Genomic DNA, 18,660 nt, shown 5'->3' on the forward strand with positions numbered 1-18,660 from the left:
TGCCGACACAGCCATTCACTTTGAATGGGCTGTGTCGGTATTACTGCACTGGCAGCTACTAGAGTGGCTTTGTAAAAAGGGGGGGGGGGGGGTAGAATATTGAGGAATCACAGTTTGAAATTATTGCATTTTCCTAAAAGTATTTTGGTAACACCGAAGGATACGTTAAAGAAATATTCTCAAGAGGTTCTTAAATATCCAGAAGCAGCCTTTCCTTTGCTACTATATGTATACTTACCCCCTCCCTCCCCCTTGGGTGGTTGGAGAGCAGTGGAGTGACTCTGGAAGAGAGGTTAATCCAGCTATGAACCTCTTTGAAGTGTCTGAGGTAGTAGAGACTTCACAAGACTTCCAAACTGAATGAGCTACTAAGTTAATGACTTTTGCATCAGAAATTGGATTATTTGGTCTTTTTACCACAGTGAGTTTACCCTGATTTCAGTAAGAGGATAAACATAAAGCCTTCTTGACATTCCAACAAAATGTGGCAGAGTTGGGAGCTGATTTCTTCTTAAATTTTCCTGCTAAATTGGAGGGAGTGAAATATATTTTTGTTGACCCCTTCTCGCAGGTTATTGAAGCGAGAAACAATGATCTAGGATAATTATGGTATATGTCAGGGAGGAATGTGAGATTCTGCCGTTTCGTAATATGGGCTATCATCGGACTTATGTTATAATTACATAGTTTGCTTTGATGGGTTTGGGTTTCTCAGTGTAGTATGAAATTGCCTTAATCTCTTTTTATGAGTTGGCCTGTTAACTTACTGTATTGTATAATTTACCTGGTATGGTATGTGTTTTTCTTTATCCATGTTTTGTAAAAAAAAAAAAAAAAAATGTTATAATATAAAATCATTTAAAAAAGAAATTATATTAATACTATTACAAAGCAACTAGATATTATCCTTTTAATAACGGGCTGGGTTAGCGGCAGGGGAGAGGCTGTGCTAAAAATTGCTCATTCAGTGGCAATAGTCAGGCTTTGTTTTGGATTGTCACTGCTGCTCCATGCAGTGCACCTCTTAATGTCTTAATTTAGGGTTGTAACTGCTGTTTAAAAAAATGGAGCAGATAAAGAGAAGCAACTGGCCATGCAGTTATATTCTGCCTGCACCTCTCCCCCCACATAACTCTGATTTGTGCAAAGCTGGCAGGCCTTTTGTGTTTACCAGGGCATGAAGCACTGTAGCCCTGCTGTTGCCATTTCAACTCCTGCAACAAGAATTGTGGATCCTAAATTGCAGCAGGTACTCTACTTCTGCTAGAAGAAAATTAAGAAACAATTACATTATAGAGTTAAGGATGGGGGGGGGGGGGGATAAATGAAGAAAAAAGGTGTGTTTGTGTGGGAAGAGGAGAAATGCCACACTTATTTTCTCGTTTCCTTCTTTTTCTCTTCAATTCCGGCCTTGGCTCAATTCTGATCCTAGCCCACTCTATTGCCTCCCCATCCCCCAAGTTCCACTTCATTTTTTTTGTCTACAAATTAAGCCCCACTTAAAGTTAATGTTTACAGCATCTTGTAGTTACTGTATGTTCACTTTCCAGAGGAGAAAGAGACTAACCAGGAACACTGATGCTGGCACTGTCACCGCCGGTGGGGACTCAGCGCTCGTGACCGACATCCCAGGCTGAGTAGGCCAGGAAGCTGACCCCACCCAAGAACAAGTAAGGTGCCGCTGCCATTGGCCTATTGGCACCACTGCCAACAGGGACCCCTGGTCGAAGAGCCCGCTACTGCCCTAGATTTGGAGAGCCTGCACTCTTCTCTCTCCCATACGGCTCAGATAGACTTGCACTGTCTCCTAGATCAAAGAGCCTTTGTTCTCACCTGGCCCTGGCTACTGTCCAGAACCTGACAACTCCCAACGTGCCACATAAGAGTTCCCGAGAGCACCGGCAAGAGTGTGAGGTCACGCCAGCATGGACCGATCCACAGCCACCGCGACCGGAGCAAGGGGAGAGCTGGTCCTGCTACAGCACAGATGCCATTCAGTTTTAGCTTTACTATCTCTCAGTCTCCCACCAACAACAGAAGAACAGCAGCCGAAGTGGAGACCTCCTATCTGTGGGCAATTCGTGAGAAGTGTGCACCCTTACACCGCTTATCCTGGCTGCCACAATGAATCACAGCACTGCCCTTCAGAATGATGAATAAAACAAACCTCTACCGCACATTACACTCTAGCCATGATTGTCACTACAGGGCTGGTATCCATTGCTGCAGGTAGGGTTGCACATGCAAGCCACTGAATCTCAAATAATGTATATTTAACAAAAATTTCATAATTACCAGAGGGTCCCTACAAGGGTCCCCACAAGGACTCCATGCCCAAAAGCCTTACAGGAGAATAACCGAAGGGTACCTAAACAGGTTTCACAATAGGATCTCCGACAAACAAGTTCCCATGCTCAAACGCATCTTAGAATGGCAAACATAAGAACTTGGGTTTCATACTACGTGATAATAATATGGATAACCGGGATAAGCGGCATCACCTAACGAATGGAATAAAATCCTCATACGAATCACAGACAAATAAAGACACCATCACCAATTGGAAGCACCAAAATATAACCCTCACAATAGAATAGAGACAAAATCTAAAACCAACAACAAAAGGACAAGCCAGAACAACCCACAACAAGATCACTACCAAAAATCAGACAGACTGCACAGACAACTACAGATCATCAAACACAATAAAATCATACACGATGCATACACCAAGATACCCATAGGATATATAAATGCATGATCAGCAGTCAACGTACAAACTAGGATTACTGCTCATAACAGAAACATGGCTACACTTAGAAGATGACCCTATATTGCTGGACCTATGCCTACCAGGATACAAAACAATGCACATAAAAATAGAAACAAAAAGAAATGAGGGGGAGTTGCAGTAATATACAAATCCACTTTCACCATTAAAACTGTGGCTAAACATTTATCATCAGTGATTGAAATCATGTCATGCAAAATCACTGACACAACACTCGCAGGCCAAATATGTATCGTACTGTTCTATCGCCCCCCCCCCCAGGAATCTGGACAAATGCCCAAGACGAATTCACAGACTTTGTATCAAACATCTGCACAAACCAGTATAATGTCCTACTAATTGGCGACATCAAACTGCACCTAGACAAACAGAATAACACTAACACCAAAACTCTAATGAAGCCAATGGAACTTCACAACAGTACAAGGCTCCCACATAAATGGTCACCTACTGGACTGGCTAGCCCACAGGTTATCAATATACAATAATCACACAATAGAGAACCACAAATGGGAAGAGGTACCATGGTCAGACCACAGCAAGCTCACTTTCAATTGCAATGGAAAACGAACAGAAAGAACAGAAAACCTGGGTCACCACATACACTCATGACCAGAGGAAAAATAGACAACCACACCTTCTGGATAACAGTGATGACTGAACATAGCAACTTGGAACCAAATGACGTCCATTTCATGAGGAACTGGGATGAAGCATGTGAAAAAACACTGGACAAAATAGCACCACTTAAAACAAAAACAAGAAATAAAAAAAACACCCATGACCCTGGTTCAACGACGAGCTACTGCATATGAAAAAACTATGTGGGAGACTAGAAAGAAAATGGGCCAAAAACAAAACAGAAATAAACAAACACACATGGAGAAAATCTATAAGAACGTACAAACACAATATAAAGAAAGCCAAAGTGGAACACTACAACACATACACGAATCCAGAACAGACTAACACGAAAAAAATATTTGAACTCATGAACAACCCACTGAAAACACAGGGAATACTGGCATCAACTGAAACACCACCTACTGCACATAAGCTAGCCTAATACTAGTAAGATGTCAGGAAGTATTTTTTCACGGAGAGGGTGGTGGATGCTTGGAATGCCCTCCCGCAGGAGGTGGTGGAGATGAAAACGGTAACGGAGTTCAAACATGCGTGGGATATGCATAGAGGAATCCTGTGCAGAAGGAATGGATCCTCAGAAGCTTAGCTGAAATTGGGTGGCGGAGCAGTTGGGGGGAAGAGTGGGTGGTGGTTGGGAGGCGAGGATAGGGGAGGGCAGACTTATACGGTCTGTACCAGAGCCGGTGATGGGAGGCGGGACTGGTGGTTGGGAGGCGAGAAATACTGCTGGGCAGACTTATATGGTCTGTGCCCTGAAAAGGACAGGTACAAATTCAAGGTAAGGTATACACATATGAGTTTGTCATGGGCAGACTGGATGGACCATGCAGGTCTTTATCTGCCGTCATCTACTATGTTACTTTGAACAAAAAATAGCAAACACAAGCTCTAAACTCGTGATATCACAAACATCCATCACCGACTTCCTACATGACTGTGAAACCAACAACACCCATACAATGGCAGACAGAATTTGGTCAGCATTCGAACCACCCAAAAAGAGCACTGTAAAGGCACTACTGAAAACATTACACATACACAAGATGTCTGCTAGACAAATGCCCCAACTACATGTTGAAAAACCCACCAGATTGGTTCATCGAATACATCACCAAACACATCACATATATGTTTGCTAAAGGACAATTTCAACAGATAATGGCAAAATCATTCTAACACCAATCCCCAAGAACACAACCAACAAGATCAGCGATCATACAAATTACAGACCAGTGGCCTCAATACCTCTACTGACCAAAACGATGGAGGGATTGGTAACACAGCAACTAACAGAATACCTAACATAATTCTTAGTCCTACATAAATCCCAATCAGGCTTCAGACCACAACATAGCACCGAAACGGTCCTAACCACTCTGTTAATGAAGTTCAGAAGCACAATAAGCCAAGGTCAGAATATACTATTAATGCAATTTGACATGTCAACTGTGTTCAATCCAGTGGACCACACAACACTGATGACTCTGCTTGACTACATGGGAATCAGCGGTACAGTGGCCGCATAGTTCAACGGTTTCCTAAAAACCAGATCCTACATTGTAAAGATGTACAACCAGCTATCAACATCCTGGATCTCTGAATGTGGGGTACCACAGGGCTCTCCAGTATCTCTGACACTATTCAATGTAGTGATGGCACCACTCAGGAAGAAACTGGAGATCATGGGTTTTAACCCATTCATCTACGCAGACGATGTCACCATTTACATACTTTTCAACAACAACATCACAGAAATAATAGACAAAGTCAAAACAGGTCTGGAACTTATAGAAAACTGGGCAGAAACTTTCAAACTCAAACTACAGACAAAACCAAGTTACTTGTACTGTCAAGCCCACACAACCCCACAGCCCACCATAATTTCACACTCAACCACCAAACATACCAAATTGAAACACAGCTAAAGATACTGGGCGTCATTCTTGACAAACACCTAACACTAGATAACTAGATAGTAAAATATCACAGTAACTGCAAAATGCTTTAGAATACTACAGAAATTGAGAAGGATCAGAGACTATTTTCGATGATAATCATTTTGGATAATAGTACAATCGACAATACTTTCACAAGGTATACTGCAATGCAGTATATGTTGGATGCAAGGAAAGCACACTGAAATCACTGCAAACAATCTGAAACAAGGCGGCAAGGCTAATTTTCTAGAAGTTGAAATATGAAAGAGCCACCCCACTACTTGAAGCACTACACTGGCTACCAATCAAGGCAAGACTGATCTTCAAAGTGAGCACCATCATCTACAAAATATTATTCAGCCTGTCTCCTGAATACACGTCAGACTTGGTAGAACTATCCCCAAGAAATGCAAGCCCAGAAACCAGAAGTTACCTACTTCTCCACCTACCCAACTGCAGAAACATAACTTCTGAGAAGTTCCGAGAGAAGAGGACATTTCTCTGGTAATTTCTAATTATAAGGCAGGTTGAAAATTGGATGATATCTCCGAAATTGCAGAAAGTGTTGTTTTTAAACAACTTTCAGACTTTGTAGAGAATATGAACATCCTTCATCTGCGTCAGTTAGGTTTTCATTCTGGGCACAGCTGTGAGGCAATCCCGCCCATGCTTTTGAACTTCCTCCACTCCTTTCTTGATAGGGGGAATATTGTGATGCTTGTCTCTTTGGATCTCACAACTGCATTCGATCTTGTGGATCATGGTATTCTATTCCAATGGCTTCATGATTTAGGTATCTCAAATTCTGTATTCTCCTGGTTCACTTCCTTTCTTACTGGGCAAACTTTTATCATTTCTTATGCACACTCCAGTTCCATTATCCTCCCTTCCACATGTAATGTCCCACAGGGCTCTGTCCTAGCCCCATTTCTTTTTAATATCTTCTTAAGTCCTCTTTCTATGTTAATTCAAGATCTCAGTGTACATGCTTTTTATTATGATGATATTCCCCTGATAGTTCTGCCCTCACCTCCGCTCTAACAGCAATATCATGAGAACTGCCTTTTACTCAATCCATCAAAATCTGTGGTGTGCTGGGTTACCGGAAAGAGCACAGCACCCATTCTCTCTCCAACCTTATTCAATTCCCTTATTACCCTTGTTTTCTACTTTAGGGGTGTTATTTTACATCAAGAGCTTTCTTTTGAGTAGCACATCTCTGCTTTAGTAAAAGCCTGCTTTTTTACTCTGAGACAGGTTAGGGTAACCTGTTCTCTTCTAGATGAGGCCTCTCAAAAGACTATTCTTTACACCCTACTCATGTCCAAATTGGATTATTGCAATAGCATGTTCTCTGGTCTTCCTCAATGTCAACTTCGAAGGCTGCAGACTATTCAGAACACTGCTATTCATACTCATTCATATGCCAACCACTTCGATAGAATCACACCCATGCTCATTCAATACCATTGACTACCCATTTCATTCATTCATTCAATTCAAGATTCTCATCCTCACTTACAAATCCATCCACTCTACTGTCCCATTATACCTTTTCCTCTCTTATTCATCCTTACTGCCCCCTTGTGTTCTAAGCTCTATGAATGACCAGTGCCTCCAGATTCCATCAATTCATCAATCCCACTACGATTCTACAAGAAATAGAGTCTTTTTTTGTGTGTTGCTCCCTATCTTTGGATTTCCTTGCCCCCAAAAATTAGGTTCAAATCTGTTTATCCCAGGTTCAGATCCTTATTAAAAAAACATACCTTTTTGAGAGATCCTTCAATCTGCTGTTCGCTGCAGATGATGCTATAAGGGTTTATTAGTGCTGCAATCTTCCTCCCTCCCTTTTTATAGACTAGTACTATTTTTTCACTGTAGGGACCCCACCCTTAGCCTCCTTAACCCCTCCTTGTCTGCCTATTCTCCTACTCTTTCTTTTCAACATTGGTGTTCCTTTCCTGTTTACTTTGTTTTTTATAGCTTTTATTGCTGGTTGTTATTGTTAAAGGAAAGGCGGTATATCAAATAATGTAAACCATAAAGAATTTATGAGACCATTGTATACTTCAAATGAAGTCTTTAGATACTCAAGAAATGCATACATTTTGATAGGTGTATAGTGCTGGAGTGTCATGTTAGCCATTACAGAGAAATGAAGTATCTATGTTGTCTTCATAGCTGACCTCAAGACATTTATATTCACTGATGCATACACTTGATAAAGACTCCCTTATTTCTTCAGAGTGCCTGATACTGGCCTGGATGGCACAGCTCCCCCCTTATGTGTTGACCCCCTCACTATCCTATCAATTTTTTTTAGGTCAAATCCCCCCTTACCTTCTCCATTCTGTCCTGTCAAGTCTATTTGTTTCCACTACCCCCTACCTCCCCTAGTTAGATTGTAAGCCACTCAGATAAACTTGTTCAATGGGCAGGATAGTAAATCCCTAGAAATTTGGAAACTCGGATAAACTTGGTAAAACACGGTGACACAGACAATCTTTCAGGACTACAAACTTCTCTTCCAAGGACAATAAATCACAAACTGAAGCTTCTTATGTGTCCGTTACTTGGGGTGAGGGACTGCAAAAGTCACGAAAGCTTATAGCTTCAAACATTTAACTGTCTACAAGTATCATATCCAATCAACTCCTTTGTTGGTTTTCTGTTAACTAATTTTAGTTAGTTAATGTTAGTATGAGAGGAGTAAAGTAAAAAATTAAATGCAAACATTGCCTAATCATTTACTAGCTCAGCATTGTAGCCAGGATTGTTCCATATATGGCTGCTACTCAAGGCTGGATTATAGATTTTTGGATCCTGGCCTAGAAAAATCCAAGTTTCTCTCCTCTCAGCCAAATAAGTTTTAGTTTAAGGATACGTGTATGTACCTTTTATTTTTTTCTCATTTCTATGTACTGTATGTGTATGCATGTTTTATATATATATATATATATATATATATATATATATATATATATATATATATAGTAACATAGTAACATGGTAGATGACGGCAGAAAAAAGACCTGCATGGTCCATCCAGTCTGCCCATCAAGATAACTCATATTTGCTACTTTTTGTGTATACCCTACTTTGATTTGTACCTATGCTCTTCAGGGCACAGACCGTATAAGTCTGCCCAGCACTATCCCCGCCTCCCAACCACCAGCCCCGCCTCCCACCACCGGCTCTGGCACAGACCGTATAAGTCTGCCCAGCACTATCCCCGCCTCCCAACCACCAGCCCCGCCTCCCAACCACTGGCTCTGGCACAGACCGTATAAGTCTGCCCAGCACTATCCCCGCCTCCCACCACCGGCTTTGGCACAGACCGTATAAGTCTGCCCAGCACTATCCCCGCCTCCCAACCACCAGCCCCGCCTCCCAACCACTGGCTCTGGCACAGACCGTATAAGTCTGCCCAGCACTATCCCCGCCTCCCACCACCGGCTTTGGCACAGACCGTATAAGTCTGCCCAGCACTATCCCTGCCTCCCACCACCGGCTCTGACACAGACCGTATAAGTCTGCCCAGCACTATCCCTGCTTCCCACCACCATATGTAAATTTATTTATTTATTGGGATTTATTAACTGCCTTTACGAAGAGATTCACCCAAGGTGGTGTACAGCAGATACAGTTTAACATAAAACTTACACTTTTGTTAACAGAATAACAATAGTAAAATAACAAACCAAGAATAAACATAAATACAATAAAAGAGGTAAACTTGAAAACAGCAAATTGAAACCATAGAAATGATAGAGATATGTACATGTAGGAAAGAGAAACACATAAATGACTCAGTTCTATAAATGACGTCCAAATTTGTGCACCAATAAAAATTAGCACTAAGCATAAGTACATAAGCACTGCCACGCTGGGAAAAGACCAAAGGTCCATCAAGCCCAGCACTCCATCTCCGACAGCGGCCAATCCAGGCCCCAAGAACCTGGCAAAACTCCCAAATTTAATAACGATCAATGGACTTTTCCTTCAGGAATCTGTCCAGACCCCCTTTAAACTCAGCAAGGCCAGCTGCCGTCACTACCTTCTCCGGCAATGAGTTCCAGAGTCTAACTACGCGCTGAGTAAAGAAAACCTTTCTCCGATTTGGTTTAAACCTACCACATTCTAATTTCATCTTGTGTCCCCTGGTTCTATTATTGTTAGAAAGTGTAAACAAACGCTTCACATCTGTCCGCTCTACCCCACTCATTATTTTGTACACCTCTATCATATCACCCCTCAGCCGCCTTTTCTCCAGGCTAAAGGGTTGGGCATTGTTTATAGAATAGAATTTGGTGCTGGGATCTGCAACTCAGTTTTGGGCACAAGGATTTACACCAAGTAAAACCTGCTGTAAATTCTCAAGTCTAAATTAGGTACAGACCTCCCTTATTCAATAAAACTGCAGCTAAATTCCAGGAATGCCCTGACCCACCCATGCCCCTCCCATGGACACGCCTCCCTTTTCAGATCCCGGTGCCTAATGATGTGTATGCGAATTTAAACTAATGCTGATAACTGATTATTAGCATCCAATTATCGGCACTAATTAATTAAATTGTGCATGCTCCCATATTTGCCCGTGCAGTTTTACGCACCATATATAGAATTAGGCGGATAGTATACATATGAGCCTGATAGTCAAAAAGCAGTTCGATATTAAGAGGGCAATTCTATAACTTGGTGCCTATTCTAATGGCATCAGAGCACCCAGAATCAGTTACAGAATATTAGCATAATCCACAATCTTCATATCGTACATTTCCACCCCTGTAGTTACACCAGCCATAACCCTGAAGTAACTGTGGGTGCCCTAAATACAGCAGGGACACATGCAGCTTACAGTATTGTTAAGTTACATGTGTAAGTAGGAGTCTTGTCCATGCCCCGCTCATTGCATGTTCCCATTGCATTTACATGCTATGCCACTTACATGCACCATTACAGAATAACACATAAGTGCAAATGCTACTGGAGTATTCTGTACATTAACACGCAGAAGGGTTGTGTAAATGTGAATGCCCAGTTATAAAGTTACATTGAGAAGTGTTCCCAGTGGGTTCAGGCAACAGGGTATCTGCTTCCACCCCTCCCCCCCCCCCACCCAAGACCTCCTTTTATTGGTTTTATACATTCTTTGTGTACTCTCTGAGGTAGGCAAGCCAGCAGGTTGTGTGAAGTCGGGGAGGAATGTTTTAAGAGAAAAATAGGCCTTGATATATAATAAAATAACTTCATTCCTCTTGTTTCATTCTCTAAACAATTTACCCCTGCGTGAAAACTAAAAATGCAAATGAGGGAATAGCAGTCAAAACATTCTCCTAGTAATAATCCATTTGCCTCTCACTCATATATATCAAAAAGGTTGTTTTTTTCTTGGCCAATCAGCAGGACCAGATTAAGGCATAGGCATGTGCCTAACATCCAAAAGTGTTTTTCTTTTTTTTTTTTTGGGGGGGGGGGAGGGGGTCCTGTCAGTTGTACTCAGGAGTTTAGGATTGCCAACTGTTTTTTCCAGGATTTTACAGATTTATAAACTGTCTCAAAGCCAGAATGATGGGTATGATGTCTGGAAACCTTTCAGGGTTTAGCTCTCTACATCTTTCCATTCCTCCCCCTTCCGGTGCAGAGACTGGAGTAGGATCCAGCCAGGAGGCTGGCTGCAAGTACTGTGTTGGAGACTGAGCTCTGCATGGGGCCTTGGCAAAGTTGCCAGGTGGGCGGTTTTACCGCCCAATTGGCCGGGTTTTTGTCAGCGGCGGCGGGAAAATTTCGCCGGCCGCGGTTTTTTGGGCAGTTTTCCCGTCGCCGTTGTGCGAGTTTGGCGGTTTTTTCCGGGGCTTCTATTGGTCCAATTCGGTCCAATAGAAGCTTTTCCGGGGCTTCTATTGGTCCAAATTGGACCAATAGAAGCCTTTCAGGGGCGGGGTTGACATCAGGGATGACGTAGGGGGCGGTGCTAGTGACGTGGGAGGTGGGGGTTAGTGATGTGGGAGGCGGGGTTAGTGACGTGGGAGGCGGGGTTAGTGACACAGGGGCGGGGGTTAGGTGATGCGGGGGGCGGGTTGGTGACGCGGGGGGCGGGAGACGGGGATTGGCTACGGGCGGTTTTTGGGCGGGTTTACGGCTCGTTTGGGACTGGGAAAATTTTTCCCAGCTGGCAACCCTGGGCCTTGGAGAGAGCCAGTGGAACCAGTGAATGTCCTGCAGGACACGAGACTGTTGGGGAGTAGGAATTTAAGAGGAATGGGGTAACTGTATGGGATCTGCTGCTGTAAGCTGAGCTAAAAGAGATGACAGCAAAAGTGAGAACTTTACATGATGGTGAGCATACCCGGTAAGGGGTGGGTGGCACTGAATACATGAAGGGGTGGGTGGCACTGAATATCCATTCAGCAACAAGACAGCACCAGAAGAGTATGTATGAGAGTGTGTATGTCTGAAGAATGAGGCTGTGCATGGATGTGTCTAAAGAGTAAAAGGGCATGCATGTGTGTTTACATATCTGAAGAAAGTGCATGTATGTGGATGTGTGTGACTGAAGAGCACAAGTACTTGCGTGTTTGTATGCACATATGTACGAAGAAAGTTCGTGTGTGACTGAAGAGTGAGAGAATTCCCTGTGCAGCTCCATGTGACCTCGGGCAAGTCACTTAGGGCCCTGTTTACTAAGGCGCGTTAGCGTTTTTTATGTGCCTACAATTAGCGCATGCACTAACCGTGTAGGCACCTATAGGCAGTGGTGTGCTGGAGCAGGCTCTCACAGGCTCGCAAGAGCCAGTTGTTAAGTTTTTAAGAATTTTGGGAGCCGGTTGTTAAAGTAGGGCCCTCCATGGCTACTTTAACAACTGGCTCCCAAAATGTGGGCTTGGGCCCCCTGCTGAATTCTCTTTTACTTTGCTGGTGGGGATGCTGAGCCCTGCCAGCCAAGTAAATAGACTACTGCTGCTCCCCGCTCCTTTTTCCAGCTCTGGGCAGCAAGCTGGGACTTCTCCAGCATGTGTGAGAAGTTTCAGCATGCTGCTTAGAGCAAGACGTTGGGAGTGGTGGCAGTCCATTTATTGGCTGCCAGCAAAGGTATGCCTAGCGTGCCCGCACGAAGGGAGGGAGGAGAGAGAGGCAAGTGTTGCTCCCCCCCCTCCCCCGGCCACCCCTGGCCCTTCCAACTGCAGAGCTGGCTACGTCCGGAGAAAGAGCCTGTTAAAAATTTACCAGCACACCCCTGCCTATAGGGATATTGTAGGCACGTACATGGTTAACACTCGTTAAAAATGCTAACGCACCTATAACGCGGCTTAGTAAACAGGGCCCTTAGCCCTCCATTGCCCCAGGTACAATATAATACTAGATTGTGAGCCCATTCGGGACAGTACCAGTACCTAAAAATGAAAATTTCAAACCGTTTAGGTCTAGGCGGTATATAAATACTAAAAATAAATAAAATTGCGAGCACCCTAGGTGAACCTTCAGCCTTACAGCACTTCCTATCCCCAATTACCTTTTCTAGGGTTACCATATGGCTCCAGAAAAAGGAGGACAGATTGAGCCAGTCTGGGTTTTACTTCCATTGCTTTCAGTGGAAGCAAAACCTGGACTGGATCAATGTTTGCATCCTCCTTTTTCTGGAGCCAACTGGTAACCCACCTTTCAGGCTTCTAGCCTGCAACTCCCTCAAGACTTTCATAATTAAAGTCAACATCCTATTTAAAAAAACAGGTCAAAGTATTTACTAATGACTCTTTGAGTGTCTGTGGCTGTCAGGACTTACTGTTTTGCTTTGACTGCAGCTGCTCTTTGGTGCTCGCAAGAAGCTTCTGCCCTAGGCAAACACCTAGTCTTGCCTAATGGCTATGTCAACCCTGGTGAAAGAGTGCATGCATGTGTCTCTGTTTTCTGTGCCTCTAGTGAGGCCAGTCTCACATAAACAGAGCTTCTCTTTGAAAACTTAGACTGCAGTGGAGAAATCCCTGGTACAAATGTACACATGTGCATTTTAAGTGAAGATAAGTTTTCAGCCCAGGGAATTTACCCAGCTTATTAAGTTATCTAGACAAATTCCTTTCAAAACTATCTTAATATTCCGCTGCTCTGTTTATATCCTTTTAGGAGCGCAAAGAAAACTAAACATTTTATTTTGCTGCTTCCATTTATGACATTTGTAAATGTATATCTCATAAATCTCACTCTTTGGTGTAATCCACTCTTGGCATCTCTGATTTGTACCAGAAGCAATGGAGGGAGAAAATGCCTTTTGCCCAGCTTCCTTGGTTCTCAGTCCACTGCCTCAGAGCTGCCAAGTCATCCAGGAGGGAAGCATTTGGCCCAGATCTGCTTTTGAACTTACCTCCCAGTTCAATGTGCTGTTGTAGTCCTTGATTCACATCCCCATTGAAATCCACACTTCAGGTCCCATAATGCACTGGGATAGGGTTGTCAAACAAAATCCATAACTTGGCAGCTCTCTAACTCTTAAATATGAAGTCACTCCATGCAAAGCATGTGCCTGCCTAGTCAATAGACTTATTCACAGGGCTTTTTTTGAGGGGGTACTCGGGGGTACTCGGGGGTACTGAGTACCGGCACCTTTTCCAGCGTCTGCTAAAATTGACCCATGGACCACAAGTTTTAATGAAAGAGCTCAGGCTCAACACACCAATTCTGCCTTATCATAGATTCTGTGACTGGTTGCAGGGTGCCTGGCTATTGTGGGGTGAGTCCCTCAGTGATCACCCCACCCCTGAAGGGTGGCCTGGCATTTGAGTACCGGCACCTTTTTTGCTAGAAAAATTGCACTGCTTATTCACTATTACTGCTGCCATGCCCATAGCTTTTCCGTTCTGCTTCTGAAGAAGTAACGTGTGTATGGTGGGTGGAGGGCAGGCAATATACAGTGGTGGAAATAAGTATTTGATCCCTTGCTGATTTTGTAAGTTTGCCCACTGACAAAGACATGAGCAGCCCATAATTGAAGGGTAGGTTATTGGTAACAGTGAGAGATAGCACATCACAAATTAAATCCGGAAAATCACATTGTGGAAAGTATATGAATTTATTTGCATTCTGCAGAGGGAAATAAGTATTTGATCCCCCGCCAACCAGTAAGAGATCTGGCCCCTACAGACCAGGTAGATGCTCCAAATCAACTCGTTACCTGCATGACAGACAGCTGTCGGCAATTGTCACCTGTATGAAAGACACCTGTCCACAGACTCAGTGAATCAGTCAGACTCTAACCTCTACAAAATGGCCAAGAGCAAGGAGCTGTCTAAGGATGTCAGGGACAAGATCATACACCTGCACAAGGCTGGAATGGGCTACAAAACCATCAGTAAGACGCTGGGCGAGAAGGAGACAACTGTTGGTGCCATAGTAAGAAAATGGAAGAAGTACAAAATGACTGTCAATCGACAAAGATCTGGGGCTCCACGCAAAATCTCACCTCGTGGGGTATCCTTGATCATGAGGAAGGTTAGAAATCAGCCTACAACTACAAGGGGGGAACTTGTCAATGATCTCAAGGCAGCTGGGGCCACTGTCACCACGAAAACCATTGGTAACACATTACGACATAACGGATTGCAATCCTGCAGTGCCCGCAAGGTCCCTCTGCTCCGGAAGGCACATGTGACGGCCCGTCTGAAGTTTGCCAGTGAACACCTGGATGATGCCGAGAGTGATTGGGAGAAGGTGCTGTGGTCAGATGAGACAAAAATTGAGCTCTTTGGCATGAACTCAACTCGCCGTGTTTGGAGGAAGAGAAATGCTGCCTATGACCCAAAGAACACCGTCCCCACTGTCAAGCATGGAGGTGGAAATGTTATGTTTTGGGGGTGTTTCTCTGCTAAGGGCACAGGACTACTTCACCGCATCAATGGGAGAATGGATGGGGCCATGTACCGTACAATTCTGAGTGACAACCTCCTTCCCTCCGCCAGGGCCTTAAAAATGGGTCGTGGCTGGGTCTTCCAGCACGACAATGACCCAAAACATACAGCCAAGGCAACAAAGGAGTGGCTCAGGAAGAAGCACATTAGGGTCATGGAGTGGCCTAGCCAGTCACCAGACCTTAATCCCATTGAAAACTTATGGAGGGAGCTGAAGCTGCGAGTTGCCAAGCGACAGCCCAGAACTCTTAATGATTTAGAGATGATCTGCAAAGAGGAGTGGACCAAAATTCCTCCTGACATGTGTGCAAACCTCATCATCAACTACAGAAGACGTCTGACCGCTGTGCTTGCCAACAAGGGTTTTGCCACCAAGTATTAGGTCTTGTTTGCCAGAGGGATTAAATACTTATTTCCCTCTGCAGAATGCAAATAAATTCATATACTTTCCACAATGTGATTTTCCGGATTTAATTTGTGATGTGCTATCTCTCACTGTTACCAATAACCTACCCTTCAATTATGGGCTGCTCATGTCTTTGTCAGTGGGCAAACTTACAAAATCAGCAAGGGATCAAATACTTATTTCCACCACTGTATAAAGATTTTGAGAGGAGGAGGCAGTAGTAGTGAGAAAAGAAGTAACTTGGAGGGGGGCCAGTGGGGGAGGGATCCACAAATATATGCTTTCCTAGGGCCCAATACAGTGTTAATCCTATCCTATCAATAAAAAGGAGGAGATGCAACTTGTTAAATATACAAGCAAGAGCAAAAGACCCAGGGAGAAAATAGGATTTGCATAGAAGACTAAGCAAAAATCTCACACAAGTTCTTTTGCTCAGTATCTACAGAAAGGGAAAACAGTTTACCTAACACAGGAAATGGAGGCATAGGATGATTGTGAAATGATCACAAACCTATTTGAAAAACAGGAAGAACTTACACAAATGACAACATCTCTCTCTCTGCTCAGGTTCTTGTCACAAATTAGTACAGTAGAATTTACAGGTTTATAGTGTAAGACAGGTCCTTTGTGCATGCCCAGAGACTGGGGGGACGTCAAACAACTAATTTCTTGGTCTGGGGCCAGGGCTGGGACCAACAGATGCAGAGAAGCCATAAGCAATTTTCACACATGCTGCACTCTCCATTCAGTCAATAAGTCAGACCACTCCCAGGTTGGTGTTCGAAACCAATGGATTGACGTGGAGGGGCATAATCGAACGAAAACGTCTATCTCCATGGGCGTTTATCTCCAAGAACGGGTCCGTGAAGGGGCAGACCGAACCGTATTTTCGAAAAAAATAGACGTCCAAGTTTTATTCGACAGTTTATGAGCTGGGCGTTTTTGTTTTTCAGCGATAATGGAAAATGAAAGCGCCCAGCTCAAAAACGAATAAATCCAAGGCATTTGTTCGTGGGAGGGGCCAGGATTCGTAGTGCACTGGTCCCCCTCACATGCCAGGACACCAACCGGGCACCCTAGGGGGCACTTTTACAAAAACAAAAAAAAAGGTAAAAGAGCTCCCAGGTGCATAGCACCCTTCCCTTGTGTGTTGAGCCCCCCAAATCCCCCTCAAAACCCACTGCCCACAAGTCTACACCATTATTATAGCCCTAAGGGGTGAAGGGGGGCACCTACATGTGGGTACAGTGGGTTTGGGGGGGTTGGACGACTAATAAGCATTAAGCAGCACAATTGTAACAGGTAGGGGGGGATGGGCCTGGGTCCACCTGCCTGAAGTCTACTGCACCTCCTAACAACTGCTCCAGGGACCTGCATACTGCTGCCAGGGAGGTGGGTATGACATTTGAGGGTGAAAATAAAAAGTTGTGAAACATCATTTTTTTGTGGTGGGAGGGGGTTAATGACCACTGGGGGAGTCAGGGGAGGTCATCCCGATTCCCTCCGATGGTCATCTGGTCATTTAGAGCACTTTCTTGGGACCTGTTCGTGTGAAAAAAGGGTCCAACAAGAGTGTCCTAAATGTTCGGTAAAAACGCCTTTATTTTTTCGATTATCGCCCTAACGCGTACATCTCTCCTCGGCCGATAACCACGCCCCAGTTCCACCTTCGCCACACCTCTGACACGCCCCCATCAACTTTGTCCGCATCTGCAACGGAGTGCAGTTGAAAACGTCCAAAATCGGCTTTCGATTATACCGATTTATTCGTTTTTGTGAGATAAACGTCTATCTCCCGATTTGGGTCAAAATCTAGGCGTTTTTCTCTTTCGATTATAAGGTGGTTAGTCTCTTTAAGCAAGTAATTCGAACAATAACAAGAGCAGAGGTAATAATTAAAAACTTTATTTACAAGGTGTCTCTATTTCCCGTGTAATCTTTTCTCCTTATAAGAGGGGCATTTTCGAAAGAAACATCTATGTTTGGATTTGGATGACTTTGTAAAACGTCCAAATCCGGGGGTGGGGAAAAGCGTATTTTCAAAAAAAGATGAATGTCCATCTTTCGTTTCGAAAATACAAAGGACGTCCTTAGATTTGGACATCCCTAGACATGGACATCTTTGACTTTCAACGATTTTCAAAACCAAAGAGGTCCATGTCTAAAACGTCCAAATGCAAGCCATTTGGACGTGGGAGGAGCCAACATTAGTAGTGCACTGGTCCCCATAACATGCCAGGACACCAACCGGGCACCCTAGGGGGCACTGCAGTGGACTTCATAAATTGCTCCCACGTACATAGCTCCCTTACCGTGTGTGCTGAGCCCCCCCAACCCCCCCCAAACCCCACTACCCCCAACTGTACACCACTACCATAGCCCTTACGAGTGAAGGGGGCACCTAGATGTGGGTACAGTGAGTTTGTGGTGGGTTTTGGAGAGTTTGCTGTTTCCTTCACAAATGTAACAGGTAGGGGGGGGGTATGGGCCTGGGTCCGCCTGTCTGAAGTGCACTGCACCCACTAAGAGACCTGCATGCGCTGTCATGGACCTGAGTATGATATCTGAGGCTGGCATAGAGGCTGGCACAAAATATTTTTAAAGATGTTTTTTGAGGGTGGGAGCAGGTTAGTGACCACTGGGGGAGTAATGGGAGGTCATCCCTGATTCCCTCCGGTGGTCATCTGGCCATTTGGGGCACCTTTTTGTGCCTTATTTATTAAAAAAAAAACATGTCTGGGTGAAAACGTCCAAATTTTACTTTAGGACGTCCCTGCTTTTTTTGATTATGGCTCAAAGACGTCCAAGTCTTAGGCACGCCCAAGTCCTGCCTTCACCACGCCTCCGATACGCCATCCTGAGATTTGGACGTCCTTGCGACGGACTGCAGTTGGAGACGTCCAAAATCAGGTTTCGATTATACCAATTTGGACGTCTCTGGGAGATGGACGTCCATATTCCGATTTATGTCAAAAGATG

Source organism: Microcaecilia unicolor, chromosome 5 (assembly GCF_901765095.1).
Source record: "Microcaecilia unicolor chromosome 5, aMicUni1.1, whole genome shotgun sequence".
Taxonomy (NCBI): domain Eukaryota; kingdom Metazoa; phylum Chordata; class Amphibia; order Gymnophiona; family Siphonopidae; genus Microcaecilia; species Microcaecilia unicolor.